We start from the raw sequence: 20,389 nt of genomic DNA, 5'->3' as shown, positions 1-20,389 counted from the left end.
TGTTTCATGATGATGTAGGAAAGTGTTGTCTTGGGTCATTTCATTTCATCACAAGGTATACAGGTGGATCCAAAAAAGATTGAAGTGATCAATACTTTTCCTACCCTAGAAAACCAAAAGGATGTAAGAATTTGCTTGGGACATGAAGCATATTATAGAATATTCATTAAGGATTTTAATCAAATTGTAGCACCTCTTTACACCTCTGACTTTTCTTGGGACTTTGAATGCAACAAGTCTTTCCTGTAGCTTAAGGAGGTTCTTACAACAACAATAGTATTTAGAGGGGCCAATTGGGGATTAACATTCCATATTCACACTAATTTATCTAACTATGCTATAGGGGTAGTGTTGGGATAGAAAGGAGTGGTGTAGCATGCCATTTATTTTATCAGTACAAATTTTCAAGGAGATAAGTTTAATTATATAGTTTTTGAAAAGGAGATGCTTGTAGTTATTTATGCATTGAATAAGTTTAGATATTATATTATTTTTTATGAGATATTTGTCCATACTAACCATTCATTTATTAAATACTTGATGAATAAGCCTACCATATCAAGGATGATAGATAGATGACTACTTCTTATGCAAGAATTTGATATCACCATTATGGACAAACCAAACAAAGCCAATTTAGTAGATGACTTCTTATCTCATTTATATATGCCTAAGGATCTTGTAGTCATGGATGATTTTTTTTTGGATGAACCAATTTTCTTATTATTAGTGCAAAATCCATGGTATGCTGATATTTCCAATTATCTAACCATGGGAAGGACACGAGTGCATTTTTCTCCTAAGTAGAAGAAGTTGTTAGTAGAGAAAAGTTCTTTTTTTTGGATTGCTAGATTGATGTTTTACACTAAGCCTACTCAAGTAATATGAAGATGTGTCAAAGAGGATGAAACATATGATATTCTTATGGCATGTCATGATGAACCCTATGGAGATCACTTTTTAGCCAAAAGAACAACTTTCCAAATATTGGTTATAGAATACTACTGGAAAACACTTCACAAAGATGCAACACAATATACAAGAAAATGTGATAAATGTCAATGTATGGGAAGACCTAAAAAATTAGATGAGATGCCTCTACAACCCTAGGCCATTGTGAGACCCTTTGACAAATGGGGGATTGACTTTGTTGGACCTATTGAACCTACTTCACAAGGTAAATCCTACATTCTTGTTTGTAGTGATTATGTTACTAAGTGGGATGAAGTCAAGACAATGAAGCACCCTCAAGATAATAATGTTTCCAAATTCCTATATGAATGTACTTTTACTTAGTTTGGTTTTCCAAGAGAATTGCTCTCTGATCAAGGTCCTCAATCCACCTCCCATCTCATCACTTCTCTAATGGAAGAATATAAAATTCAGCATGGAAAATCTTCCCCTCTCATCCTCAAGCCAATGGCCAAGTGGAGGTCACTAATAGAGAGCTCAAAGAAATCATTACTAAAATAATGTCATTACATAAGAAGGATTGGGATACAAAATTGCCTAAAGCATTGTGGGCTTATAGAAGTAAATGGAATACTACAACTGGATTCACTCCTTTTCAACTTGTCTATGGTAGATCAACAATGATGTTTATGGAATTTGAGCATAAAACCTAATGTAAAATATTGGAACTCAATATGGATCTTACTCCCACACAACAAGAATTCATTTTAACACTTAATAGATTAGATGAATGGAGGAAATCTACTTTGCATGTCACATAAATTATTTAGTAGCAAAGGAAACATTGGCATGATAAGTTCATAAAAGAGAAGCAGTTTACAATTGGTGATTGGGCCCTACTTTATGACTCCAGGCATTAACATACATGGAAAATTTCAAACAATATGGTTAGGACCTTATGAAATATTTTCTCTCTTTCCAAATGGTATAGTCCAATTATCCAAAATTGATCTTGTGCATTTCAAATTACTTTTCAATGGACAACAACTTAAGCTATATCATAAGCCTCAAAGTAAAGATGATTTCCTAGAACAATTTTGCTCCAATAATGATGAAGAGTCTCATGTAGGATTTGGTTTTGATCTTTTTTCTCACATTAGTTCTTGTCTTTAAGTATCTGTATCATTTCATAATAAATACTTTCTTTTTGAAAGTACAATCTTCATAATAAAATTTGCCTCATCATTCCATCTCATCTCACCCTCTCGTCTCACCATTTTACCCCATCATTACATTTCCACCTCATTTTTCTTCACTAAAGGATGACAATATGTTGCTATCATCACCAATCTACCAGGTTTATACATACTATCCATGATAATTTTTTATTATTTATTTACTTTATTGGCAACGCTCTTGTCACATGTACAATTGTGGGACTAATTGTTAATTAAGTTGGGGGGGAACATAAATTATTTTCATTTTATATGATTATATTGTTATGTGCTATTTATTTTCCAACATTTCAAAAATCTTGCCACATATCCAGTTTCGCTTGTGACATGATAGCTATTAATGCATCATTATTTAATTTGCACATATTTTGCTAAGTTGATTAGTATCTAAGTTTGAAGATTTTTGTTATGGAAAATGAACTTGAAGATTTAGAATTATTTTTCAAATCAACACCTTGATTTATATATCTTTTTCATCTTCTCCTGCAATTGTTGCTTTTTGTCTCCTTGTGTCAAATATTTCTCTATTGAAAACTCTTGTTGTGATCTTATATATCATTTTTTGTTGTGAATTTTTGAGTCTGTATGTTGGATACTGTGAGTAAATGGGTAGTGGTTTTGTTTTTCATGAACCTACCATTCATAACATTTTATTGGAGGATCAAGCATGAAAATTATTATTTCAAGCTAAGGGATGGCTTGATTACCTCCAGAGACTCACTGGTTGGGATGATGAAGTGGCTACTTAGTTTTTGAGGACATTAAGGGATAACAAAGTCATGGTAAAAGGGTTAAGGGTGCCATTCATAGAAGAAATTATATCCAAAGTTATGGAATTACTACAAGATGAGGAGGAATTTGTAGAGAGTTTTGACCTAACAATAGCTAGAGCTCAATTCATATTGCATTTAGACCCACCTTTGGAAATCAATAAGCAACAAGGTATGATTAGATTGGCATTACCAAAACCCTATAGAAATTGTGCCATATACATAAGATACTTTATGAGTGAGGGGCAACAAAAATTTTTAAATTTTTCTCATTTTAAGTTTCTTAGTTGTTTATGCCATGATAATCACCCTATAACTATCCCCAATTTCTTGTTTAATATTTTTAAAAAGAGAGTTTCAGTACTGCAAGGAGGAAAGCTTATTTTTGTCTCTCACCATTATTTGATTAAGATAATATTGGAAAGGTATTAAGAGAAACAAGAATATCATGGGAAGACTTTCTCATGAGAAAATTTGAAAATCAAACCCTAAGCTCTATATGATAGAGAATGGGAAAATGAGTTTGCACTAAACATGGGATTGATAATGTAATTGAGGAAATAGGATCAACATCTTCCTCTAAAAAATCTAGAAGCTCTAGGTCTAAAAATCCTAAGAGTTCTCTTGGAGTCTATACATTTGAGTCATATAAGGCTAAAGGTAAAAAGAAAGTTAAATTTTTTGAACCAAAGATTACACCTTGTTCCATGCAAACTAGGACCTCTCTGAGGAAGAAGTAGAAATGAAGTGAAAAACCCTTTGGGTCTTGTCACAAGATACATGAAGATGTTCCTGTAGCATCACTAGTAGATTTCCCCTTAATTTCTTACCTATTTTTTTGACCAAAGGCCATATTAGCCTATGAATTCTTGTTATTTTTTATTTTTTTCTTGATTCAGTCAAAATTTCAACCAAATCGAGTTCAATAGGAAAAAAAGTGGCAATCACAATTTTTTTTTTGGCCAAGGAATTGGTTTGATGCACTCTGCATGCACAGGAGCCATTTTGTTAGGATAAACCACAGATAGAAATAAAAAACTACATGCAAATATAACCAATAATAGAAAATAATAGATCACACAGAAATGAACACAAGGCACCAAGATTTAATGTGGTTCACCTAATCCCTGGGCTACGTCCACCAAACAACAAGTCCAATCTTATTACAATCCAGTGACTACAACCTGATTATAATCTATAATCCCTTACAGCTCAATACCGCCACAAGAAGCAATCTCGAATCACAACATAATGAAAATACCCAACCCTAAACCCTTTTATAAAGTATTAAACTACTTTAGGGTTATAACATGTCGCCCATAAATTAGCCATAACTTTAGTGGAAAATCTATGAATGGTGAATCTATGAATAGTACCCAAAACAAAAATTTTGGGGCGATGCCCCAAACCCCACTAATTATGAAGTATGTATAGTACTTTCTTGATCAATCACCACAATCTAAAAATCTCCCACTTGGGGACTGATCAGGCTCCACACTAAACAACAATCTCTCACTTGGAGATTGATCCTATAGCAATACTACTACCACATGGGGCTCCCACTGGATCAAACCAACTTGGACTCTGTTGTTCTTTTATTTATGGTCAGTCTAGAAGACCAACCAAAGCTGAAGAGGAGTTTAGCTTCTCCCTTGTTACAACCTTTGTCAACATATCTGCTAGATTTTCATTTGTATGTATCTTCTCCAGCTTTAACTTCCCATCCTCCAAAACTAACCAAATGAAATGGTATCGCAACTAGATGTGTTTGGTCTTAGAATGCAGAGCTGAATTCTTTGCAAGATGAATGGCACTCTGACTATCTATGAACAAATAATTATCCTGTTGAGGATGTCCCAATTCTTCTAAGAAAAATTGAAGCCATATCATCTCCTTGGATGCCTCTGTAGTAGTAACATACTCTACCTCTGTAGTGGATAGAGCATTAATCTTCTGTAACCTAGAAGCCTAGCTCATAGCTGCCCCACCAATAGTAAAGACATAACCTATAGTACTCCACCTAGTATCAATATCCCCTGCCAAATCTGAGTCAACATAGCCCTGTAAATCAGTAGTAGAGCCCCCAAAGTGTAAACACTTATTGGATGTTCCTCTCAAATATCTGAGAATCCACTTGACAACATTCCAATACTCAAATCCTAGATGACTCATATACTTGCTAATGACTCACACTGCATGGGCAATATCTGGCCTAGTGCATACCATAACATACATTAAGCTTCCTACAGCTGAAGCATAGGGTACCTTGGACATCTTATCCTCCTCTTCCTGTGTCTTAGGACACATCTCCTTAGTCAATTTCAAATGACTAGGTAAAGGTTTGTTGATAGCTTTAGCATTCTCCATAGAGAAACGTTGCAACACCTTCTCAACATAATTAGCTTGAGATAGCATCAATTTTCTATTCTTCCTATCTCTACAAATCTTCATACCAAGGATTTGTTTTGCTACCCCCAAATCCTTCATAGCAAATGCATGTGCTAACTGGCATTTCAGCCCCTTAATATGATCCATGTTAGACCCAACTACAAGCATATCATCAATATATAAACATAAAATAATGTAGCTATCATCATCCAACCTCATAAAATAAATACAATAATCTGAATGACACCTGTTATAGCCATACTCATGAATAAACCTATCAAGTTTTAGATACCACTACCGAGGTGCTTGCTTCAAGCCATATAAATTTTTCTTCAATTTGCACACTAAGTTTTCCTTACCTTTGATCTCAAATCCCCATGGCTAAGCCATATATATTTCTTCATTCAAATCACCATGAAGAAAGGTTGTTTTTGTATATGCTACTTTAGTATGTTAGAAATACTAAATTAAAACAATCAAAAAGCATTTGCATACTAATTTAACATAACTTCATGAGAGACAAATTGAAGTCCTCAAATGAGAATATGAGCCATGGATAGGCTCTCTCAATGAGGATAATCACTTGATGTAGAGGTGTGTCTAATAGCTAAGATGGTTTAATTATGTATGTATGCTCAAATGCTCAAATGGGCTTCAATGGAGGATTTTTGATAGATTTTGGTGAATAGATTTGATGTAAAAATGGCTTCTCAAAATGTCATTATGGCTTTACTTTCTAGATTTTGTTAAAATGGCTTGGGAGTGGATTCCTTAAATAGGAAAAGGGCTTGAGGGATCAAGGGCTAGGATGCAAGGATGGGAAAAAGCTTATGGAAGGTTTAGATTGAATGAGAGGAGAGCACATGGATTGTGCTTCCTTACAGCCAATCAGGGAGTGACACATGTCACAGGGTCATTGGTTAGAGCAAGAGGGGTTGAGGGGTCAAAAAAGGAGGCTCAAAGCTCATAAAGACCCTCATAATGGCTTGTAAGATCAATGAATGGGCTTGTAAGAGTCATTTATGGCTTTGTGGGCTTCATAAAGTTTTATGGTTAGGATATTTGTGAGAGAGTTGAGATATTTTGACTTGAGTTGGATTAAGAAAGTCTTAAGCTTGACTTAGGAATGTGCAAATGATTAAGGCTTGGATTAGGCTTGGGTTAAGATTAGATTAGGCTTGTTAGAGATGGGCAAGTGGATGAAAATAAATGAGGGTGGGTGAAGGAGGAGATATTTGTTAACTTTGGCTTGGGTTAGCAAGTCTTAACCCATGTTTAGGGAATGTGACAAGGTTGGGGGGGGGGATTAGGATTAGGGTCAAAGATAAGGATTGAAATCTTCTAAAAGAGTTTAGGCTTTGGATGAGGATGAAGACTTTCTAGAAGAGTCTAGAACTTCCTAGGATAAGGATAAATAAGGTTTTTAGGAAATAAATAAAGTTTTATTTATTTCAAAGGTTTGGGTTGAGGAGATATTTATTAAAATATTTTTAATAAACATGAGGATTAATATTTAATCTTAATTAAATATTTTGAGTTGGGATTAGGGGTAGGAAATGATGGGATTAGCCTTTAATCGAAATTAAAGAAGTATTAGAAGATTTTGGAAGAGGTTAGTGGTCTTAAGGAAATTGGCCAAGTTTTGGGCAAAAACTAAAGTATTTATTTATTTTGGGATTTTTTGGTCAATTTATTAATTAAATAATTAATAAATAAGGAAATAATGTTTAAATAAGATTTAAACATTTTTGGGAGGAATTCCTTAATTAAATATTTTTAATTAAGATAAAAGGATTTAATGGCATAAAAATAAATAAATAAATTAAATAATTAATTAATTAATAAATGATAATGTCATCAGGGACTTTTTCAAAAAATAAAAATACTTTATTTTCTAAAGAATTTTTAGGTGTCTACAGTTTTAACATCCAACTGCTCTAAATGCAAATCTTCAGTAACCACAAGACTTAAAATAGTACAGATAGAAGTCATTTTAACAACAAGAGAAAATATCTCATCAAAATCAATTCCCTTTTTCTGTGCAAATCATTTTACAACTAACCTGGCCTTAAATCTTTTCTTACCTCCTTCATCTTCTTTCAACCTATAAACCCACTTATTTTGTAAAGCCTTTTTACCTGTAGGCAACTTGCATAGATCCCATGTCTTATTCTTTAGCAAAGAGTCCATTTTATCTTTCATTGCAGACTCCCACTGAATCTTAGTATCCACCTGCATAGCTTCATCATAACTTTTAGGTTCACCAGCATCAGTAAGTAAAATAGAATACAAAGAGGGAGAAAATCTTTGTGGAGGTCTAATTTGCCTTGTTGACTATCTAACATTCACTGGTGTGTGTGGTATTTGTTCTTGCAGTTGTTGCACATCATGAGGAATGGCTAGAACATTAGCTTTTGGAGTATCATCCAACACTACATAATCATCTTCTTTCTTCTCATGTTGCTGCAATAGATCTTTGTACAACACTTTCTCATTGAATATGACATCCCAACTTCTTACAATTTTATGATTTTCAAAATCCCAAAGCCTATAACCAAATTCATTAATGCCATATCCAAAAAAGACATTTTTTTGATTTAGCTTCTAGCTTGGTTCTATTTTTAGAGTCTATATGAGCAAAAGCTTCACAACCAAAGGTCTTGAGAAAAGAATAACTCACCTTCTTACCAGTCCATGCCTCCTCTAGAATACCACAGCCCAAAGGAGTAGAGGGACTTCTATTAATCAAATATAATGCAGTATTGATAGCCTTTGCCCACATGTGTAAGGGAAACCCACCATGCAACCTCATGCTCCTTGTGCACTCCATTATAGTCTTGTTCATGCGTTTAGCCACTCCATTTTCTTGTGGAGTCCTTGGAATAGTTTTATGTCTATGAATACCATTAGTGAAGCAATAATCTTCAAATTCATGACTGCAATACTCACCACCATTATCAGATCTAAGACATTTTAATTTCTTACCAGTCTCATTCTCAACCAAGCATTTCCATTTCTTAAAAGTTTGAAATACATCAAATTTCTATCTAAGGAAATAAATCTGTACTTTTCTAGTTGCATCATCAATAAATGTAACATAATAATGAGAGCCACTAAGGGAAGATACCTGAGCTGGTCCCCATACATCTGTATGCACAAGCTCTAATTTCTCATTTTTGTTTTCCTTCCTAGTCTTTACAAAACTCACTCTCTTTTGTTTTCCATACACACAACTTTCACAAAAATCCATATTAACACATTTCAGACCTGGTAAAACTTTCTTTGAATGAAGTACTTTCATACCTTTCTCACTCATGTGCCCAAGTTTGTTGTGCCACAACACTGTATCAGAATCTACAATAGCTATTTGTTATCCCTGCTCAACTGTAGCAATTGTTCCTGGACATTCATTTTTCTCTAAAACAATCAAAGTAGAAGGAACAACATGACCTGTACAAAGATATAAGGTGCCTACTTTCACACCTTTTTCTACTACAAGGGGACATTTTGAGAACTTCCAATTTTTATCATTAAAAGTAACTACACAAACTTCATTACCAAGTTGCCCCACTGAAATTAAATTCCTACTCAACCTTGGAACATGTCTTACCTCATGTAGTAGCCAATGATTCCCATTCTACAACTTAATCTTAATTGTTCCCTTTCCAACAATTTGATAGGGTTCATTATCCCCCAAATAAACAAGCCCAAAATCCCCTTGGACATAATCAATGAAATAACCTCTATGAGGTGTCGCATGAAATGAAGCACCATAATCTAAAACCCATGAATCATCAACACTTTCTAAAGATAGAAGCAAAGCATCTTCTTTAGATTTGTTACTTACCACATTTTCCTCCCTGTCTCCATCTGATTTATCTCCTTCATTTTTCTTTTGATTCCAACAATCTTTCTTTTTGTGCCCTGGTTTCCCACAGTACCAACAATCATTTGATCCTCTCCATTGAGACCTCTTCCCCTTTGACTTTTCTCTTGATTTTCCACGATTTCCAAAGTTACTTCCTCTCTCAGTCATTCTGCCCTTGCTTTGTGCATTCAAAGCACTTCCTAATGTAGATCCACCTAAGGATTTTCTACGAGTTTCCTCACTCAAAACAACACCGATCACATCATCATATTTTAGGGTACTAGATCTGGGAAGAGAATTACTCACTGCCATTACCAAGCCATTCCAACTTTTAGGCAAAGAACACAAAATCAAAAGAGCCCTAATTTCTTCATCAAAATTGATACCCACAAAAGATAACTGACTATTAATAGTATTAAACTCATTTAAATGATCTGCAATAGATCCACCTTTTGCCATTTTCATATTAAATAAATACTTCATGAGAAATACCTTGTTTGAAGTGGAGGGCTTTTCATACAGTGTCACTAGGGTTTTCATCAAATCTTCTATTGTCTTTGCTTTTGTAATATGAAATGCCACTGATGGTGCCAAGCATAACCGAATGCTTTCGAGTGCCTTTCTATCCAAAAGATCCCATTCAACATCTGACATAGTTCCATGGTTCTTGGCTTTTCCTTCCAATGGCTTACATAAATCATTTTGATACAGATAGTCTTCCATTTTCATCTTCCATAACTAGAAGTTTTGCCCATTAAACTTGTCAACCCTCAACTTACCCTCATCTGTCATTGCTCCCACTCAATCATGAGACTCCCACTTAACTGTGAGACTTTCCTACAAAGGATAACTGAAAGACAAAATCACTCTGATACCAATTGTTAGGATAAACCACAGACATAAATAAAAAACTACATGCAAATATAACCAATAACAAAAAATAATAGATCACAGAAAAATAAACACAAGGCACCAAGATTTAATGTGGTTCACCCAATCCCTAGGCTACATCCACAAAATAGCAAGTCTAATCTTATTACAATCTAGTGACTACAACTAGATTACAATCTGTAATCCCTTACAGCTCAATACCGCCACAAGAAGCAATTTCACATCACAAAATAATGAAAATACCCGACCTTAAACCCTTTTATACAAGTATTAAACCTCTTTAGGGTTATAACATGTCAGCCATAAATTAGCCATAACTTTAGTGGTGCATCTATGAATGGCGAATCTACACATAGTACCCAAAAAAATAATTTCAAGGCGATACCCCGAACCCCACTAATTATGAAGTATGTACAATACTTTCTTGATCAGTCACCACAATCTAACACATTTGAGGTAAGAAGTTTTCATTTTGAGTGGGCAATGTTTAGAGGAGGAGAAATGACTGCATAGTTTAAATCATAGTCACATTTCCAAATTGTATCATAATCATTAGTAGTTTTTTCTCTAATGATAGATTGCATTTATACCTATGCCAATTCACCTATCACTTCTTTTGGGGCACTTCTAAATACTTTGGTGAATGTGGAGTAGAGTTAGATGGAGAACTTTTGCTAAATTTGGAGGAAAAAATTAATACAAGGTTGTTCTTGCATGATCTCAATATTCTCTGGCATTTGAGTAAGTATTAGCTCTCTTATTACTCTTTATGATCTCTTCCTCATTTGTTTCTTTATGTTTGTCTAATCTATATACCCAATTTTTCTAGATGGTTTTCCTTTGTAGTTAATTTGGAGGTTCGTCTATTCTTAGTGGGATGATAATTTGTGTTTTAGATATATGCCTTGACATTTTCTAAGGATTACTCTTCTAAGCTAATGGTTTGTTTTGGTCACCCTCTTACATTGTTTAAAAAAAATAATAGTGAGAGTCACAACCATGACACATAGGCAGATAGATTCATGTTCCTTAGAGAACAACAAGAGGGAAATCTAGTGCCAAGTACACCATGGCACTACTAAAGGCACATATACTAGAGGTTTCAATATAACTTAGAACAATAGCAAAAAATACTAGGTTCATCTTATAGATTTCTTAATTGAATATTTATTTGTCTTGCATGTTATTTCTTCAACATATGACTATTGTTGGAGGTGTACTACAAAATTTGTTGTAACTAGGAAATATAGGAGCATTTGGTGAATTATGAAAAAAATTACTCAATATGCTTTCGTGATGATGGTTTAATTTCTAGTATATTTAAAAGTGTCATATCACAAGATGGAAAAAGGAGCATCCTTGCTAAGCATCCCAAATTTTGGAGTTTGTATATTTTTGCTCTAGAAAATAAATTAAGGTTACATTCATGGAACTTCCCTCTTTGGAGATTTTTAGACTGATTAGAGCTATAAACTATGTGAGTTTAGGCTTGTTGTGTGGTGATTAGTGGTAGCAATTCAATTTCCTTGAAGTACTAAATTGCATTCAATACAATCTATACTTCATTGCCATTACCGAAAAAAAAGATAACAATTCAATTGAATGTTTTTTTGTCTCTATGAGTATGATAATATATTTTGTTCTGAGTAGAACATGTCAAAATTTCCTTATGTGATAAAAAAAACTTACCCTTTCATATTGATGAAGGATTGCTCCCACCCCTTCAAGCTTACAAAAACATAATTATGATCAATGACCACACCACTTTTCAATTTCAAGGGACTTACAAATCTAAAATATCATATAAGAAGTGAATCCTCTATTGGTTTGGAGAAATTGGAAAAGATAGTCATAGGGATGCATTGGGTGAATCTTTTATGTTGGAAGTAAAATGTAAATAGAATGATTTACTGTCATTTCCTTACATCATAGTAAAGCAAGGGCCTATTGATCCTTAGTATGAACTATAATTTTCCTATTAAATAATTTATGTTTAGTATCATTAGTATAACCTGTAAGTTACCTTTTAACTAATTTATGTTTATTGTTTCTAGTTTTGATTGTGTGAATCTATTTGAATCAATGTTTCATATCACACTCTGTGATCCATCATCAGTATAACCAAAGTTATCTATGATCGATCATAAGGATAACTAAAGTAATCTCAATTTGGTTATCCTGACGATGGATCTTAGAATGTGATCTAAAACATTGATTCAAACAAATTCACACAATCGAAACATAAATCATTGCCCATTTTGAATCAAGGAACTCAATTGAATGCATTTTGTCTCCATCAAGTGCTAGAATATTTTTCCTTGGTGAGTAGAAAATATCTCAATCCTCTTATGTAATCATAACAACTTCACTTTCAGTTTGATGAAATATCACTTCCATTCATTCAAGTTTAAAGAATTATGATCTAGGAGAACTTTGAAATCCCAAGGTACCTACGAATTTGTAAAATATCTTACAAGAAGTGAATTATTTGTTGGTTCTAAGAACTCAAAAAGATGGTCATAGGGATGCGTTGGATGAATCTTTTGTGCAAATAAATAGAGTCATCATTGCTAGCTTACATAATTAAGAATGCAAGTGTACCATGTTTGATCGGTAGTGTGAAGTAGGAATTGAAATAATTGTAACACGTTTGAATCATAAGCAACTGTATAGTTTGAATATTTACTAGTAAAGACAGTCATAGTCATGCATTGGATGGAATGTTATATATATATATGAATAGTCATTGTTGGTGGCCTACAATATTAACTATTAAGAAAGGAGTCTTCTTATTTCATCTCCACTACGAGTTGCAAGACAAAAAGTCATAGCATAGTCAAATCATAGTATTTCTATAGTGTTTAGTTATGTACAAGAACCCTACCATCTCAACTTGTTAATTTTCATGAAAGTATTATCATAAAACCAATTTATTTTTTTATTTTTAATGATGAGGAGGAATCAATATGTGGACCTCTATTAACTTTTTCATACAAAAGGCATAGCTAATGTAAAATCAATAATTGTTTTCCCTACCACATTCCTATATAGAAGGTGCATATTGTCTGTAAGTTCAATAATAACAAGGTAAAATATATTTTCATTGGAAATTTTTAGTATAGGTGGATATTAGGTACAAAGACACAAATACTTTGACTCATAACATAATTCATGAAGTATAAGATAATAAAGGCAAGCTTGGGAATTTTTTTAAATAACTATAGTGACATATAAAGTGATACGGCCCTACCATAGAGGCTCAAATCATAAAGTCAAAATCAATTTTCCCAATATCAAAAACACCAAAGAGGAGTCAAGATTATGGAGAGTTTTTCTCCAAAGTGATGTGTATCTTAACAAAAAAGATTTAAGAAAACATTGGTTGATAAAAAATAGTGATTAGCATCAAGGGATGGTTCACTTGGAGGAGTTTTGTCTCTTGTGGAGGACTACTATGAACTCATGATTCTTCATCTCTTTAAGGGTGTTATAAAATGACAGATCTAGTCTTGTAGAAGGAATCAAATGACCTAACAACAATCAATTATTTTTTTAAGGAATCATAGACAAATCAAGAGTAGAGATAAATATTTATAATATTAGTAATTATATTAAAAGATAAATCCATGAATAAAATAAAATTATAAGCACACACACACACACACATGTGTCTGTGTACATGTCATTGATCTTTTTGAGTATCTAGATGCTTCTCTTATTATAAATATGTTGAGTTATTGGTTCAAAATTAGGGATTGGGACAAGTGGGGGTGTGCAAACCGAGTACTTGGGTGTGATAAATTTTTTAGGGTTTTGGGTGTGTATGGGAACATGTGTGTATTTATGAACTTTTTTTAGAAAAAAAAGAAAGAGAAATATGCAAAATTGTAAAACTAAATAATTTCATTGTATGATACTTGATATTGATCAATGCTAAATGTCAAATATAAATATTAAATGTTAATTGGTAGTTGAAAAATGGTACGAACCATTGCACCAAAACCCCAAGGTTCTAGTGAAGGCCACCCACCAAGATCATAACATCCCACCATGTTCTAGAGTATGGACTATGGGCTAGATGTGCACCCATATGGTGGGCCCTCCCTTAGCCATATGAGCCCTAGACATTGTTGACATTGCCACCCGCTCTAAGACTTGAACCTAGGTGTAGGATCTAATACCACATGGTACAAACCATTGTACCAAAACCCTAAGGTTCTAGTGAAGGCCACCGACCATGATCATAACAAAAAATATTTATATAAAGCTATCAATGATATCATATATGTCTATGTTCACAACTCCCAATGAATATCATTCCAATTACTACATTACAAAATCTAGCTTTTGAAATATGATTTAGTGTTTATCAATTATCAAATACAAATCATCTTTGAATATGGTCACCTTCCTTCAAAATGCCAAGATGGAGAGAAAATATTGTGACAACAAAATGAGAGGTAAAGATGAAATGAATGTATGTTTAAAGGCTACATATTGGGTCATTTTAGGGTTAGGAAGAATTTTTCAAAAATGTTTTTTTAGTTAAGTTTGGGACTACATTTTCTAAGGAAAGATTGAGAGTCTACATAGGTGCACCTAGGTTTGTGAAAGTGAGATATTACCCTAATGAGTTTTTCCTCGAAAGAGATATTGAAGTTATTATCAAGTGTCAACACTAATGATTGGAGAGATCTATTTTGGGAATGATCTTTGTTATGAAATTATAGTCTGAAGTCTTTTGGTTGTTAGTAGTGAACATGATGAAGACTATTTTCCATTAAAAGTTGTAAAAGATTGACTGCATGGACCATGATTCCTTAAAACATCAAAAACTTGAATATGCATCAGTATTTTTTTATTGTCCAAAGTCTTACAAAAAATATAGGATAATAAATGGACATTCCAATCAATATATCTTTAGCTAGCTCTAAGATCAATACATTTGAAATAGAATGACTAGATTAATGACCATGCACTCTATAGAAAACAAGATGTGATTATTCAAAGAGATGATCACTTGCTTAAATGGGAGATCATGCAACATTCTATTGCCTTTTGTGAACTTTGTAAGGAATCTAAATTACACTTGAGTGTAGATGTATGAATTATCTTGATTAATGTGCATGGAACTCCATTACCTATAGTGTAGGACTTATAATGAAAGGTGATAGAGCATTGGGTGTAGTATATTTTGAGACTTTTGCAAATGGGTATTTATATGGATAGATCAAATATCTCCATCATCGTGCCTATACAAGCTTAAGATCCTTCATTAATTGAATTTCTTATTTTTGTTTTCTCAATGCCAGAACCATAAATGCAAGTGGAATATGAGTATGCTCCATGTAGGCTAGGAAAATTGTGTATATATTTTATGAAATGGGTTTTCATCAAGTAATCTCTTTGTTGGATAGGATTGTAGGCTAGCTGCAAACCTAGAAGGAAATGTTTCATAAACAAAAATGGATTGTCTCTAATGTTCCTCACTATTAGAGTTGATACAAACTTGTGAAATTTGTACATTAAGAAAGAGCCTTTACCAAATCTAATATCTTTTTGAAGGGTAGGTTACTTCACTTGGAGATACTAATGTTGGTAGTTTTAGATCTAAATATGTTTCTTAAAATCTAGACAAGGAGGTTCCATAACGTTTTCTATGTTAAGTACATGTTTCCACAAGAGAATCTCTACTTGAGAAGAAAATATACTATTTAACTTATGTTGCAAAGTAGTGAAGAAAACTAAAAATTATCACATAAGATGACAAGAGATAGTTTATGCATTCTTATTATGCATATAGGCAACTTGATTTCATGTTATAATAAGGTTAGAAGCATAGTCAAAGGATGGTCAATGATTAGTCAAACCTTGGGAGTTGACCAAAAATCATCATTTTCAAATTGCTTGAACCTTTTAAGTGTTTTGGTGTAGTTTGGTAGAATTTTGAAGCTTTTTTATTAGATTATGTAAAAATTGTAAAATTGCAAAAAAATTGCAATAAAAGTTGTCATGCAACTTTTGTGCAACTTTTCTTGCAAAAATATGGAAGTCCAATAGTCAGAGCTCTATTTGGATCAAACATGAATATGTGAAGTTTTAATTTCAAAGGGGAGGTTATATAAATTGTTTACCTTCCACCCAAAATAACATAATGTGGTATGTATGGGTTTGGAAGGTGAATAAATAGTTTTTAGGAGGGAATTTATACACTGTCAACAATTATGTTTCCATATTTGATTACAAGTGATAGTAAGTGACTAAATCCATTCTTAGAAAGTTTTATCTTTTCTCTTCAATGAAGGAAATGATTTTTTTCTTTGAATGTGATAATGCAATGGTTGGTTTTGTATCTTTCCTTATCTGTTGATTACCCCAGACTATGATAAGGGTTTGTATGTACATTTTGTATTTCCCTTAATATAGATGGTGAAACTTCCTAGTGTTTGGTAAAAAGGAAGGTTTTTATTTGTAATAAAAATGCATGGTGAGGTTCCTAGTGTTCTATACCTGCATAAAATGTAATAGCCAAAGATTGGAACTGTTATTCCTACTGTTAACATGCTGATGGACTAAAAACATGCCACAGTGATCATTTTATAAATCTTGGAGGTTGGAGATTCAGTTGAAGGTAAGTAAGGATGATGTTAATGTTGGTGGAGAAATCAAATCCACATTTTGAATCAAGTTTGTGGGCCTACAAGGCTAAACAACATTTTCAAGCCATAAATCAAAGAAACTAGGGCTTGAGGGCTTTATAGTTGAGATCTGGAAACCATCTTTGGGATCTAGATATGGATTTTCATGTAATAATAGATTATAAAGTTTTTTTGGAAGGTTATCTATAATTTTGTGGATTTTAGAGTTATTTTTGGTAAAATAGGGCTACTAGGATTGAGCCCCTTTTAGGATTCTTAGTGTAATTTGTGGTTTTGATCTAGTAAGAAGCCCTAGACCTATTCATTGGCCAAGAATCTTGGTGGAATAGTGGGGAATGATGTATTAGGGTGTATGAAAGTTTAAGATCCTAGAGGATGCAAGTGAAGTGAGGTGTATGGGTGGATTTGTGCTTTGGGGAAGGTGTTAGTATACTTGGAAGATAGGGTGAGATTGAGAGGGTGAAGTTGGTATGTTTATAAGACCATTTCACCTCTGCCCTAGTCTTGAGCTTATTTTAAGAAGGGATAGTAGGATATCCTTGGAGTGTGTGACTCTTACTTGCATCACTAATATGTCCATTGCCTCTTCATTTAATGAATCAAAATATTGTGCATCTAGTTCGATGAGTGAATTTAAGGCCTTGAAACCACTATTGAGCATCCTCAAATTTTGGCAACCACCAATGTCAAGATATTTCAAAGACATGAAAAAATGAATCTAGAAGGCTTTCTAAGTTGCCACAACCACTCAAATCCAATAATCATGCAAAGTGGAACAAGAATTTTAGAGGAACATAATCAAATATTTCTAGACATCAAATTAAAGTAGAAAAAAAATATATTAAGTAAATCTAGATGACTAGAAAATAATAGAAGCTAGAATCTACTCTAGATAATGATCCATACATAGCTCTAAAACTACACTAATCTATATATAGGTATAGAATAATGGAAGATAGAACTAAACTTATGCATCCTTAAAGTGAATAAAATAAATAAATTTAGTGCAAGAACAAAATCATGTACAGGAACTAGGTGATAACATGGAGATTGTAGAAGTGGCATGTACTCACTTTATAATAGAGTTTCCAATTTTTGGCTCAGATATATCAGAGTCTAAGGATATTTATGAGTTAGATCATTTGAAATATCCATTTATTTCATCCCTACCTATAACAAAAAGTATAAGATTTTTGCTATTAAGAGAAGAAAAACCTTTTCACTTATGGAGAAGAGAATAAAAACCTTATCACTATAGTTAATGAACTTTTCCATGATGATGAGCATCTGGGATTTATCTATTTGAATGAAACAACTACATAATTACATCAACTTCTTAGTTAAATTTTCTTGCATGCATCATTGGCATTACTAAGCAATAGAAATCATCTAAATTATCCAATACTATTTGGATGATCTTTGTAAGAAATTTCCAAATCCTCTCAACTACCCAATAATCTTTGTATGCTCTCTCTAAGTGTTCATGGTTTTTACTTTCATGCACTATGATCAATAATATCCAGGGCTCAAAGACCAATAATCTTGTTTGGTTAGCACAAACCAAGTACCTTTTCAAAGTGCATATATTTCACATGTAAATAATGTTTAGCAATGCCAAGTAGTTTTTCTTACCTATCCTCATAAATGACTTGATCTAGAATGCACATAAATTTTATTATAAATTCAATGGCTCATTCTTATTTTTTAGCATTAAGTTTGGAAGTATTCTAATGTGAATTACATTTTTTGTGTGTTTTAAGTGTTCTATTTCATATGTGTTTTGAAAAACAACTATATAGATTTCTTATAGGAATACATGAACCATGGCTTGCATAAGTTGTCATATTCAAGAATAGATTTTCTTGAGAAACAAGGGGCTATGAAATAATATTCAGTAAGATCTAACATGAAACCATAGGAAAATTTATATTCCAATCTTCAATTACCATATTTATATATTATAAAACATAAATGATCTGAAACCTATATATTGTTATGGAACAACCAAATTTATTTATAGAAGGTTAACATCACAATAAATGAGCTAAAGGAAGTGGGAAAAAAAGTGCAACTATTATTCACATAAGTTTTTTGTTTTTGGCATAGTGTGAAAGCTGAAGGAGTAGCTTCTATAGTCATTTTTTCATACTAAATCAAGTGAAATAGCCAAACAAAACATCTATTTTTACCCTATTATGTTTTCCATAACCAAAATAACTTGAGGAGAAATGATCACAAAATAAAAAAATAGAACTCATTGACCACTAAGTGAAAGTAAAAGCTCTATACAAATAAGGATCTAATACTAGGTATGTAATTTTATGTTGTTTAAATAGAACACACACTCTATATACCAAAATCCAATGATAGTAAGATAATCAAGAAAACTTTATATACCTAGCACAAACCCAATATAGTTCATCCATTAGACATTCACAAACTTCAAAGCCACATTTGTGATAAATGCATTCACACTTGTGATGTCATGCTTTTAAAATCTAACACAATATAAGAAAGAGTTTTATTTTTTGGTTGAAGGACAATCCAATAAAATTGATACATATGCACCCAAAACATCTCTATTGAAGATTGAGGTACTTGAAAATCATATTTTGTTATTTTGTCAATTTTTTCTATGAAAATTGCACTTACAATCTTTTCAAATTGGTGTACTAACTCTAAAATTATTTGTTGATCACTTCTTCATCAGCCTGTAGTCATTGTGTTCCATCTTCTCAATTCTTTTCCTTAATCTAAAAATGAAATATTTTATTTAAGGTTCCTTATAAGTTTAAGATAGAGAAGCATATTCTATAAGTCAACTTCCCCCTATTTCACTTTCCTTCGAAAACTATTCTTCAAGTCCCTATATCATTTTTGGTTGGGTAGTATGTAGCAGTGGGTAGATATTTGACATATTTATGAACAAGAGTAAAATAAAAGTAAATAAGTTTTCTTTTGTATAATTTATGTCTCCCACAATTTATGTCTTTGTGTTAACAAATCAAATAGGGGATGACACAACTAGATTATGGAAAAGGTTCTTTATGATGGATTCTAAATTAGATATGAAACATATAGCCATAGGACTTGTGAATTTGTTTTAGGTCTGCAAATCCATGAACCTACAAACTATTATTATAAGTGTATCTTCAAATTCAAACATTTGAAATTAAAATAGTTAATCTATGAAACAACTAAAACTCAATCTCCATTTTCTCCTTGAAGTGAGAAACACCATTAGATCAATAAAAATTAAGGTGTCTTCTAGTATCAATTTTGACAAGGAGAATTTAGAAAATGAGGAAATCATAGAAGTATCAACATGATTGCTTTCAAAATGTGGTCTATGACATTATGCTAAAATGGAAAAAGAATATTTCCATCATAATATTTAAACAAAAAGAGAGATATCTAGCAAACAAGTAGGTTTCAAGCTTCTTGCTAAACTAATGAGAACTATTATGTGCAACTATTTAAGGATTCAAGAGATGTTGAAGATAAGAATCACAATCATTATCAACTATTACTTAGTTATAAATTTTAATTTTCCCTAGTCATACAATAATGGCTAGAATTACCACGAAGACATTGGTCTATGCACCCAACTTTTAAAATGGAAAGGAATATCTGAGACTTTGGAGAATATATCTATCAAAAAGTGCT

Source organism: Cupressus sempervirens, chromosome 7 (assembly GCF_028749045.1).
Source record: "Cupressus sempervirens isolate cs-2001-9-10 chromosome 7, ASM2874904v1, whole genome shotgun sequence".
Taxonomy (NCBI): Eukaryota; Viridiplantae; Streptophyta; class Pinopsida; order Cupressales; family Cupressaceae; genus Cupressus; species Cupressus sempervirens.
The sequence above is the reverse complement of the archived record's forward strand: the minus strand, read 5'-3'. Positions refer to the sequence as shown.